This window comes from Mustela nigripes, chromosome 16 (assembly GCF_022355385.1).
Source record: "Mustela nigripes isolate SB6536 chromosome 16, MUSNIG.SB6536, whole genome shotgun sequence".
In the NCBI taxonomy this organism is placed as follows: Eukaryota; Metazoa; Chordata; class Mammalia; order Carnivora; family Mustelidae; genus Mustela; species Mustela nigripes.
Genome location: NC_081572.1, coordinates 23,385,501 through 23,398,454, shown reverse-complemented (window position 1 = coordinate 23,398,454; position 12,954 = coordinate 23,385,501). Strand labels below are relative to the sequence as shown.

Genomic DNA, 12,954 nt, shown 5'->3' with positions numbered 1-12,954 from the left:
TCCCTCCATAAGAGATTTGTATGTTGTAAAAATTATCTGAATGCAGCAGTACTCCCTCTCCTAAGTATGCTTAGTTGAATGTGATAAAAGCCTCATAAAAACGGCTAAGTTAATTCCTCCAGTTGCTTTAAATGAAGGTTTGGGTTTGGGTTAGTTGGGGGGTTTTGGGGGTTTTTTTGGTTTTTTAATTTCAGGGCTCTGAGGGAAAGGAGGTGTTTGGTGACATCTAGTGTCCATTTAGGACTTCCTCAGGCACCATTACCCTCAGCTTGGCTGTGTGGGGGGATGGGCGGGGTTATTTGGGAGGTAATTCTGGGGAGTAAGTGGGGGGAATTTAGGCCTGGGGCGCAGGCTGCCCAAACAGTGTGATGAAACTGATCAGTGCCTGTCAAGGAGCAATCATTCACCTCTGACCTAACCAAAGGGGGCCAGTGAGGGGATACCATTGGAAAATATCTTTTCTTATTTATGATGATATGAAAGAGAAGCAGAACCTGTCCCCACCACACCATTTCATGTTAACAAGCAGGTCAACACTGTGCTGTGATGACGAAGATGATGATGATGATGGTGTTTTCTCTCATTAATAACCCCAATGGGAGTCTATAGAGTTAGGAGGATGGGAATGGGATTTGGGGTCAGCTGGAAGGCAACGGTCATACACCGGTCAAATTCAGTAGAGGCCATTCCTTTCCCCCAGACAGGAACCAATCGTCTAGAACAAACCCTGGCAGCCTCATTCCTTCCAGGTAATTTTTATAAATGAGGGGACACCCATTCCAAGAGAGGACAAAAGGGAGAGGATGCCTGTGTGTGTGTGTGTGTGTGTGTGTGCATATGCATGCACAGAAAACTGCTAAAAAGAGCCTCAATTGCATATCAACCTTATCCTCCAAACCCTAGCCATTTATTATAAAAAATAAAAAGAGGGGAAAAAAGAGGGGGAAAAAACCACATTTTCCACTTTACTTACTCTCAAACTGTTGTCTAGACAGGAGTCTTCACTTTCTACACACACACACACACACACACACCCCTTTCAGTCAGGTGGAAAGTCCCAGATCAGATAATTAACTACAAGGCCCAGACAGAATTGTTTACCTAGAACCATCTAAGCCATGGCAGGGTTAGGTTAATGCTCAGAATCGCCCGATGCTTTACAAACTCCAGTGTAAAAATATTCCAGCCATTTATTTTGCAGTGAATTTATAACAAATGCTGTTAAAGGCTTCGTCTTTTGACAGAGGTAATAATAAATTCACTGTTAAAGACGGTAGTTTAATTCCTTATACCTCCAATACTGCACAGAATAAACCATATTCATCACTGAGTAATTTTTTACCACATAAATCTTTAAAACTAACCGGTGAAGGCTGGTGAGACTGAAATATTGTGAATTTATTAGATATGCCCATGTAGTATTGGATTCAGAGGTTTCCATTCGAATATATTATGGGGAAAATTTGTGTCTTTAACTGTGACATTCCTTCCATTTCCCACTGCCAGTATTATAACAAGCAGCTCCTCCAGAGTCAACTGCACGTTTATTAGACAGAGATTTAGTAATAAACTCCTCACTAATCTGCCAAAGAGGCTGGATGACATTTCGGTGAGATGCTCTATTTAAAAGGAGTCACAAAAGCTTTGTTTCTGTGTAATTATTTTCTCAAAAGGAGCTCAGCCTCCCCAAACCCCTGTCTGCCAGCGTTTCTGGGGATTCTATGGGTCCAGCTCTGCAACCAAACTAGCAAAATGTTAAAAGCAAATTATAATCTCATTGCAAACATACAGGGGAGTAACTTCCATGCAGTTTATAGGATTAGTTGGCAGGAGGTGAGGGGGGCCACTTGGGGTAATTGGTTAGAACCCAGAAAAGCTGGAATTAGCAGACGTTGCCAGACGTATGGTATTTAAGGGCTAATAAAAAGATTATATTGATTCTCAAACTAGAAATAATAGTGGTTTCAGAAAACATGCTATTTAAAAACTTTCATCTTGACATATGACACATTAAAGATATAATTAAATCCTCATATTTGAGCAAAAATCCTTTTACCCTACCATATTAATTTTGAGTGAAAATCCGTGCCTGTTAGATGAGAATATTCTGAACCTTTCTCATGATTTGCTAGCTAAGTGACATTTAAACTAACCAATTGATTATATCAAATTATAATGCCCTCTCCAGTCTCATTAAGGAAACACTAATATTGCCAGAATGAAAAATATTTTTTTCTTTTAGATGCAGATATGTGTGTCTTTCTTTTTTTTTTTTTTTTTTTTAATCAAAGAGCTTTGGCAGTTTCTCTGTTCCCACTAATATTCTATTTGGGGAAGAGTTCCAGATACTAAAACTTCCAAGGAGCATTGTGAACTTTAAGATTCTCTTTTAATAAAATGAAATCAAATAGGTTTTAACTGTTCAACAAAGGAGAAAAATCTCCTGGCGGTGCAAGACTGCAGCCCATCGGAATAATTGTTAAAAGACAGAACCCGGCTAGAAAGATAAGCATAATACCAGCAATTAATATTCAGCATTTCACATTATAGTCAAGAGGATGTGTTTTTCTTTGTGATGTGGCTCATAAGCTGAGAGTGTTGGGAGCCAGACTCTGAGCTCTGTCTTCTTTTTGTGCATGAGGATTAAGGAGGAAAAAAACAGCAACAACAATCCTGCTCCATCTGTAAATGAACAAACATCTTGATTTTATAGCTATTTGCTTTGTAAAACTGAGGAATGAAACAAAAATTACTGGATGCCTAAGTAACGCTTTAATTCCGAATTCATTTACGCTGTAGCTATGTAGTTGTCACAAACCATAATGCAGTATTTAATTAAAATAACACAAGTGCATCTAGATATGTCCTGGGGTAGCTATCACCAAATTATAGGCTATGCCATCCGTATTTTATTTATGAAATGGCAGATTCTAAGGTGCAACTAGGCTGATACAACAGCATAAACACTTTAAACCCGCATTTTTATAAAGGCTTCCTTTTTTTTTTTTTTTTTTTTCCTACTGTGTCTTTAAATATTTTCCTCCTTCTATCGTTCTGGGTTTTCTTGGTGGGATTGTTTTTGATGTCGATAAAGATCTCGCTTTCTAACTCTTGCTTTTCAACTGTTGACCTCCTGAGTCTTCTGGCTGTGAAATCCCCCATCTGTTGTCATGAAAAGGCTTGAGTTTTCACAGGAGCCGCAGCAACCATGGGACACCTTAGCAGAACTTGGACGTGGATTCCAAGAGGTTAGGAAAAAAGCAAACCCTTTTCAGGCTCAGTGTGCTTGTTCCCATCCAATATTCCTTGCACCTTTTTTTTTTTTTCACCTATAAATACCCATTATAGTTTACACGCTTGCTTGCTCTACTCTGTGGATGTTCACATGCAGACATACTGCTCCTTTTCATAAACGCATAGCATCCATCTTACACGCACCCACCATCTATCTCCTCGTTCACATTGGCTGTCCCATCCACCTCCTTGTCTGCAGAATTATGTTCAGCAAGGTCCCGATTTATAGGAAATAAATAATGAAAATGGAACGGACTGGGAAAGATAATCGAAACATTCAAATTGTTATTTTTCACTGTACTTTCCACAAACAGAGCATCTATAAACACCTAGTAAAGGTGTTGGCCGATTCCTAAAAAGCAGAGCCTGGTGGAACATTCTGACCGAGTGGGTCTCTACGTTGAATCTTTCCCGTTCCTGTCTCTCTTTGCTTTTTGGTGCTCCAAGATCAGGCCATTTTCAAATGGTAAATGATGCCGTGCTGTTCTTTTCATTCTTCCTTCCTATATTGACAAGTTTTTGTCATCATTCATCCTCTATAAGACAATCCTAAGATTTTTAAAACAGAAACAATCATTGCAATCGCCTTTTCAAAGAAAACAGCCCTTGCAGTTACTGTATAAAGATATTCCAGTAATGCTATCAGCGGTGCAGCAAGGGTCTTTGGAGAAAGGGTTTCTTATCCACACTTGTAATTATTTTAGCCCCTTTCACAGGTCACATAGAAAGCTAATTTCAATCGCTGCTAATTTCCGTCCAACAAGAGTACGGTACTTGAAACCACCCAAAATAATTGGATTCAAAACAAATTTAGGAAATTGAGTGTGTTAGAAAGCAAATAAAAATATCCTTTTGGTAAGGAGGAGGGTGAAAGTAGTAAAAATGGCCTTTTTTTTTCCCCTCCCTTCTTTCCCCTTCACAACTTTGCCATTAAAGTTGCACCTACAGCTAGAAGTTTGTCCGTGAAAAATGGTCATTTTGTTTCTCTGCTCAAAGAATGTTATTAAAATGCTAATTTAAAAGAAAAAGGAGTTAAATATCCAGCGATGGTGCATTCTAATTGCAACCATAATGAGCTCTCTAAATGTGCGTGCCCCTGACACACACAGAGCATAAACAGCAGTAAACAGATCATTAGTACCCGCGTTCATTTATTCTGGCGACCTTACCATGACCCCACCGAGGGTAGGGTGAAAAGCAGGTGGATCTGGCTGTGACACCCCCTAGAGGGATCCAGGAAATGAAGCTATAAGCGGTTGTCATGGAAACGCCTATGTGTGCAGATGATGTAACACACCGACAGGCTGTAGGGCTCCGCAACTGGGACGTTTGCCTTTCCCTCGCCGGAACAATCTTGAGGATTAAATTATTCATTTCTTTAATTCACAAAGCAAAAGGAATCCTAATTTTCTTGGTGATGCGCAACTCTCTTTCATTTGTCTAAGGTCTGGGACATGGTGACTTGTCATCCCCTCTTTCTCTGAAACCTACCCCCAGCTTCCTACATTCTAGCCCCAAATCACTGAAATCTGGCAAAATCAAGCAGGGGGTTTGGGGGACGGGGCGGGGGGGGGGAGCAGAAATCTGACACTCAGTATCTGTACCTTAAAGAGAGGAAAAACCTAAGGTTTGAAGCTGCAATTAACAATATAGGCAGTATCCCTTTCTGGTGAGGGCATTTAGTTGACCAGGGTCCAAATGTCTACCTGTCCTGAGCAAGATGGCTTTGTCTGCAGCAGGGCAGAGTTAAGCCAGTACCCAATGAGGAGAACATCAAGCCGAGGAGACACCAGCCCCAAATGAACTCATCACCCTAGCAAGGCGCAAGAAAACGAGATAAGAGGAAACAAGCATCTGCTCACCCCCTCCCATGTCCAATTGAGGGAATCGAGATTAATAAAAATAATTCTTTGGAGAATGATTCCACTCTATCCTACCCTGTTTTGTACCAAACAACCTCAATAACCTTACGGCAATAGTAGAATAACGTTTCTTTTCTTTTTTTTTTCTTTCTTTTTTTTTTTTTTTAAGGAAGCTGGAAAGACAATCTCTGGAAATTATTTTAAAATAAAAAATATCCTGGCCTGCGCTTCCCCCCCCCCAAACCCCCCTCCTCATTGCACTTTAGATGAACCTGTGATATTGTAGCAATGGCCCTTGAAGTGCAGTGGGGAGGTGATTTAGGAGAATATTAAAGGCAATGTGGAGATTCAAGGCGCCTCTCTCAGGGAGATCTGGAGAAATACGCAGCACAGATGGGCCGAGCAGATTAAACATTTCCGTCACATTGTTTCCAAATTGTGTTGTGGTGCCTGAGGCTGGTACTACGGTCAGAGCAAAACAGAGCGGTGCGGAGCTGCGAGCCGCACAGTTTATGGAATACATATTAATACGCCGGTCTCACATGGTATCACAATTCTATCAGCTCTGAAATGGTGCTGTCTCTATTGTTCCTGAATTCTGCACTTGGCACCTTGTTTTCTCCCATCTGCAAAGTGTTTACCTTCCCCTTATCCTTTCTCTCTTTTTTAGGCAAAGTTCAAGTTGTGTGTATCTTTCTCATTTCTCTTCCCGCCCTCCCTCTTCGCTTCACAGTTTAGGATTTCTCTCTCGCGCACAGCCTGTGTTTTGCACACACTTCCATCACCAGCCGTGTCCAGTGTGTGCACGGGTCCTGCACACCAGGCTGGCCTCGACGGGATCATTATCCTCCCGCACCCAGTTCGGGACATGGGCTCCGAGTTTGAGTCTGAATTTCCCCTCACTTTCAAGCGCTCTCAGACCGCCCGCCCCCCAATCTAGCTGACACATTCCTCCTCAGAACACTGAATTCCTAGCTGTCCAGTTGTCATCTTGTGTCCTCCCCGCCCCTGACTGCTGTCACTGACCACCCGGACTTTCCTCGCCCCCTTTCTCACACTCACATGCCTTTCCATCCTCCCCAGTCCAGGCCTGCCAGCCTCCAGGTTAGCAAGTTCCCTGAAATGTAACAATAAATAAAACTGGTTCAATTGAGGCAAATTTAATGGTTCATTTTTATGATGATTGATAGACCAAAACTCTGAATAATGGAAAAAAGAGAAAATGATTGCCAAGATCTTAAAACATGATGTCAAACAGCCTGGGGAGCCTGCCAAACTACCCAAGGTTTCAGCCGAGCGCTGAGCTTGAGTCCTCTGACAGCTTCCAACCCCACTAATCCACCATCCACCCGACTGACCGCTTCTTTTTCCCTTCTGCAAAATCTCCCCACAAAACCATTTATGCTGAAAAATGGGCACCTGCTTGTCTTTGGTGAACAATCCCTGTTCCCAGCCTTGCTTTTCTCAGCAGTTGGAAGGGTGCTGAGTTAGAGCCCTCAATTTATTTAATAATTTATGACATCCTCAGAAAGCCTTAAATTTCTAAAGCTGGATTTTAGAAGTAGAGAAATTGTGGGCCAATCCAGAGTAAAAATACAATGTTTTTGGCTGACCCTGGAATATTACAATCTACTCTGCTCAGAAATTCGAATTTCCCATCTTTGCTAATGATAATGTCGGATGCGCAAGCACTGATAAGAGAAATAAGCAATCATAAACCAGTAATTCTGTGATTGATTGGCCTTTCCCATCCATATATCAAGTTTCTATTGATCTTTCAAGTCAGGGCCTGATTGATTGTCCTCTTGAAGAGGAATTCTCTTATTTACAAGCACTGATATAGTGAACTTTGATGGTCAAAAGAACAAAAGCATGAGACGTTTTCCGGGACTCTTGTTCCATAGAGGCTTATCAAAGCCCAATTCCATGTGAAAAGAGAACATTCTATTAGGAACACTCCCAGGGCAGACAGTGTCAAGCAGTTTGCTCCAAATACCATCACACAGATTTGAATGGGAGCTATTGAGAAGACAAGACAACTTTCAAGTCACAGCTAAAGGGATGGTTCCTTAGTGGTACACCTGAAAGTAATAGAACATTGTACATCATTATGCTTAAATAATAAAAGAAAAGAGAGCACGTGATGGTGCCTTAGGAGGAATGAGCAAGCTTGGTCAGGCTTCAGCCTTAGAAGAAGGAACAGGCTCCAAAGCTGGAGGGCTGAAGCCTCAGAAAGCCAGCATGGCACAAACACGGATTCTTGACTTCCTTTCACTGTACATTTGAAAACGGGGGGAAAGGTGGAATGGAGAGGCCACCCGGGCCAAAGTGCAGGTCCAGGCCATAAAGATCCTTGTGTCCTCCCCTCCCCAGAGCCCTGGTTCATAAACTGTAGAGGATTCATAAACCCTTTGAGAATCTGATGCAAGTTCTGGACCTCACCCCAGGGACAAGACATATGGACACATGCACACAAAATTTTACACCAATTTTAAGGAGTTCAGGGATCCCTTCATGTCCATCCATGTCCATCCAGGCCGGGGGTTCACAGACTCCACTTTAAGAATCTGTGCCCTAGAGGGTGGTGCTTTCCTTTTGTTGGAACAGCCTAGGATTCACTGAGCCTAGAAATTGAATTCTCATCCCAAGACAGGATGGTCATTCCAGGTCATGTCTGTGCTACTCCAGGGGAGCCATGGAAGAGCTTATACAAATAGGAACCAGCAGGGAGGAGAGAAATTAAAATGTAGCAATCATGGAGTAGGGGTATTTAATCTCTTTTAAGGCTTATGATAGGCGCCTGCTGGCTTTCCCCCTGATATCCCCTGACACCTACTGACAGGGTATTTGCAGCACCACACAGGGACTCAGGGCCCTGTGACAGGAGGAGCACTGAGGAGGTCCATGATAGTCTTGAAACCATAAACAGCAATGGGAAACCACTGGAGGCAGAGTCAAGCTGCGCGACATGCCCGTGGTTTGTGGCCATACTGCTTTTTGTTTATAGAATTTGCTGTTCTTTTTATGGCAGGTTTGGTAGGGTTGGTTTTGTTTTTTTTTTGTTGTTGTTGTTGTTTTTTTCCTTGTTGATGGAGATTAGCAGCATAAATCCTTTTATGGCACTGTGAAATCCCCCATAAACACTTTTGATTGTTGCTGATGGTGAGCGCCGTGTCTATTTCAAGTTCACTCAATGTTCTGCTCATCTAGGCCAGTAGCTTCTCCAACCAGATAAGGAAGTCCAAGTAGCCACCTTTACTTTCAAGATTCCTTCATTTGGGGAGTTCCAGGAGGGGGAACAGGGTTGGTGTTGAGGGAAGTGGATGTCTAATCAAGCCTAGAAATATTTATGATGGAGCAAATCACACGGTGCACTATTTTTCAGGGAAAACTTCTATAAAGACTGCCTGACAATAGCCAAGTGGCTGATGTAAAGGGTTTGTTTGCTTTTTAAAAAAAAAAAAAAAACAGCTTTTTTATGTTCTTATCTAAAGCATCTTCAGTTAACAAGGTTGTGTAATTAACCCCTGAGCTATACCATCCACAATGTGTATGGAGTTAAGGAATGAGGACCCTGGACAGTTCTGATCCCTCCCCGTGGTAGGCGTGTCTCCCCACCTTGGAGGTAGAACCACTTCCGCATTGAGGATTTCAGGTCTCCCGGGAGTGTCTCAGCGTTTTTCTGGTCTTTTTAAACATCTGGGCAGGAGAAGTCAAACTTTATTGAAAACGTTGATCCCAGGAATTCAGTCCTCTCTGCCATCCCAAAACTAAAACCCAAGAATCAGCAACTTAATAAAAATGCAGTAAATTAGCACTTTTAGACAAGAGCAGAGTTCATTCAGAGCTGGGGTCTGCCTGGCTGAGCCAGTACTCTCTCCATTTTAATAGTTTAATAAAAATTAGCATAATTAACGAACATCTGTATGATCCAGAGTGGTGCAATTTGGCACTTGGAAACGAGGGCTTAAACATGATTGCTGTGAGTTTAATGTTGTTTTAATTCTTTTTGGCACTGTGCAGTGAAATAAACGTTTGGTGGTGATAGTTCTCGGCCGGATCTCATTTGCATTTTTCTCCCTTTGATTATGAGCAATTGTGGACTCCCCAGCAATTCATCAAAGTAGAAATTATTTTAAAATACCTCGTGGTGTTCAGACTGGGCTAGAGCAATGCATGGGAGGTGGTAGTGGAAGAGAAGGCTAGAAATTTTCCATTCATGCTTTAAACATCTCAGCCCTGCAGCCCTTTTTGGGTATCCAGCCAAGGGATGAAATCTGGAAAAGCCAGTCAGATCCCAAGACCTGTAGGTGCTTTGATTAAGCTCCTAGGCTCCCGCAGCAGGGTGCTTCCGGTCTCTGAGACCGTGCCATCCTCCTTACTCTCTGCTCGCTCTTTTGTTTTGAAGGGCAGAGAGTTGATTTCACTCATTTCAGTTCTCAGCACCGTGGTGAGGCTTCTCCATCTGTGGTCGGCGGGGTCAGTGTTCCCTTCGAGCAAGAGCACACAGACCGGGAGCCTGGTCCTTGCAGGTGTCCTGCCGAGTCTCATCTGCTTCCCATTCGCACCCGCTTCGGGCTGGCAGAGAGCGCCTTCCCAAGCCTTGGTCCCTACTCCCGGCGTTGTGGCTAAAGGCGGATTTTAAGGGAGCATGAGCCAAAATCAGGAGTCTTGAACGCTCCCAAGGGAGGTCCCACCGGAGCCCCACGGGTGATGAAGATGACGCCGTTTGGCAGGTGGAAGACCACCCTTTACACACGGTTCAGCAAGCTGACTTCGATCAGAAGACTAGCGTACAACACCGCGTCCGCCCTCCCAGCCGTGAGGTAGCCGAAGAGATAAAGCTAGGGTTTTTATGAGTAACAGTGCAAGAGGAAGACAGAGTACGTGTCTCTCCTTCACACCAAGGCTTTGTGGAAATGGCGTTCCAGCAACATGCTAAGCTGAAGGCAACGCTATGAGAAAACTTGAGGCAGAAACTGCCCTAACTTCAGTGTTGGAAAATGAGCAGTAACATAACTCGTATGGAGAGGAGCTTCAAACATCCCGACAGCCAGAGGCTCTGGGTAATTTGACAAGAGCTCTGGGTAATTTCCCACAAGGCAGCGCGGACTGTAGGGAGAAGTTGACCTGGGAGAGAGTGGGGGCATGAGAAGGTGTGGGGAGACAGTGGGCTGGGTGGTAGACACACGCAGTTATTTAAGACTGGCTCTTCAAAGGTAATTCCCAGTTCTTTTTAGAATCAACTCAGCCTCACTTGGCATAGCATTTGAGACTCTCTGTGTGGTATTTAGGGAGCCATCTGGGGACACTGTCTCCAAAGGCAGCTGCTCTCTTCCTGCCACAACTACTTCCATCACCAGGGGAGTGTATTGGAGTTAGCTGAAACTAAGTCTGCTCAACTAAAAGAATAAATCTCACTGCTCCCTTCATTTCTTTATAACCTCATTTAGCAAGTGTTTTTTGGCCCCTGTCTGTGCCGGCTACCATGCTGAGTGCTGGGAGTAGAGCAGCAAACAAGACCAACAAAGCCCCAGCCCAGCTCTCACAGGACTTTCCACCTAGTGACTGGCAGTGAGACAAAGACAGCAGATACGCAGCAGCAGGATGAACTCACTTCCAGGAAAGCACAGGGCACAGTACACAGTACGTAGCTGCAGCCCCCCACACAAGAGAGTGGCAGAGAGAAGCTTCTAGAGAGTCTAGAGAAACCCAGGAATTGAGATCTGAAGGCTGCTTAGGAGTGAGCCCCTGAAAGGGAGAACAGAAATAGAAGCCAAACAGGCAGAGGAAAGGCTCCAAGGTAAGAGAGCCTGTGGCCCAGGGGAGTAGCAGAGACAAATTTCTGTTTTGCTAAGGGTCCACTAAATGACAGTGCTGAACAGGGAACAGGACCAGCTCATGCACAGCTTTGTCCACCTTACGAAGACGTCGACTGGAGGCAGTGGGAACCCATTTAAAGGTTTCAAGCAAAGAAGTTATTTTTTTTTAAGATTTTCATTTATTTATTTGACAGACAGAGATCACAAATAGGCAGAGAGGCAAGCAGAGAGAGAGGAGGAAGCAGGCTCCCTGCTGAGCAGAGAGCCTGACAAGGGGCTCGGTCCTGGGATCACGACCTGAGCCGAAGGCAGAGGCTTTAACCCACTGAGCCACCCAGGCATCCCAGAGAAGTGATTTTATCAATGTGCATTAAAGTGATTCTGGCTTCAGAGAAAGACTATATTGGAGGGGAACAAGAATAGAGATACAGAGGAGGGTGTTTCTGTAGTCTTCATGAAAAAACGACAGTGACATGATTAGGATATTGGGAATGGAGACAAGTGGACGGATTCCAGTAATGCTCTGAAAAGAGAATCAACAGAACTCAAGGACTGACCAGAAGAGGAAGGTGCAACTGGAAACGACTTTGAGTTTCTGGCTTGATTAACTTGAGTGCATAATAGTGCTACCATCCACTGAGATAAAGTGCCCAGGAGGCAGAGCTGGTTGGGGGTAGGAATGGAGACAAGGCAGGATGATGGCTTAAATTTAGGATATGCTGAGTTTGAGCAGCTTAGCGGACATGCACTTGGGTATTGGGATCCAACACTTAGATCTCCGCTGGAGCTGTGGTTATGAGTCCTTTACATGGTGGCTAGAGCACCGAGGTCTATCAGATTGCTCAAGGAAAGTGCATCAAGTCAGAAGAGGGCCAGAAGAGGTGGGAGGTTGACAGGCACATCAGTAACAACAAGCAGGACATAGGAGCCCCAGAGTGGGGGCAAATAGAAAGGGAATGATAGGGTGTAAAAGAAGGGGCGGTTATAGGGTTGGGAGTGGGGGGCCTTGAATGCAGAAGAGCTTTTCAAAAGCACAGCAGATGTTAAACACTGTGGGACTGCTTCTGAAAGCACTAAAAAATATTTTCATTCTTTTGAAGGAAGTAAAATTTAGGAATACACGGGGAATATCACTTATTCTAGTTCAACTGCATTTGGGGTACCATGAAGCTGTCTTTTTACATACTTGGCTATTGAATTTTACTATTAAAGAAAGAAAGAAAGAAAAGAAAGCCAGGTTGGTGACACAATAAAATTCCAGGTCAACTGGTTATCCTTCTTTTCCTTTGGATAGTCTATCTCCTCCCCTCCTCCAGCTCTGCCTCCCGACTCTCCCAGCAGAGGACCTCTTTTCACCTTCAAAAAGAAAAGAGAAGCCATCAGAAGTGTTAACTTCTGTTAACTTCAGCCACCAAATGAGGAAGGTACCTGTATTGACAATCATCCTTCCTTCCCATTAAAGCGCAGGAGGCGTCCCTCCTCTGCTTTAAAACTCTCTCTCATCTTGTATACGTAAGAGCATCATGTGGGCGCCTATGTCCTGCCTGTCATTACTCTTGTCAACCTACCACCTCTTCTGGGGAGAATCTGATGTTTAGAGCACCTACTACACATCAGACATTTCTATTCCCACAACACAGGGGAGAGAGGATGTCATCCCTACTCTTCCAGAAAAGGAAGTTAAAGCCAGGAGACAGTAAGGCCCCACAGCCATGGTTGAAGACTATCCCTGGTTACATGCCCTGTAACACTTCCTCTTTCTTTCTTTCTTTCTTTCTTTCTTTCTTTCTTTCTTTCTTTCTTTCTTTCTTTCTTCCTTTCTTTCTAAAGATTTTATTTATTTATTTAACCTAGAGAGAGATCACAAGTAGGCAGAGAGGCAGGCAGAGAGAGAGGGGGAAGCAGGATCCCTGCTGAGCCGAGAGCCCGATGCGGGGCTTGATCCCAGGACCTTGGGATCATGACGTGAGCCAAAG

General features: G+C 43.8%; 1 protein-coding gene across 1 annotated transcript in view; it reads left to right on the top strand.

The window, feature by feature from the left end:
- The window catches only part of SKAP1 (src kinase associated phosphoprotein 1), a 281,368-nt gene that overhangs the window by 264,600 nt on the left and 3,814 nt on the right, over positions 1-12,954 (top strand). The window lies entirely within an intron of this gene.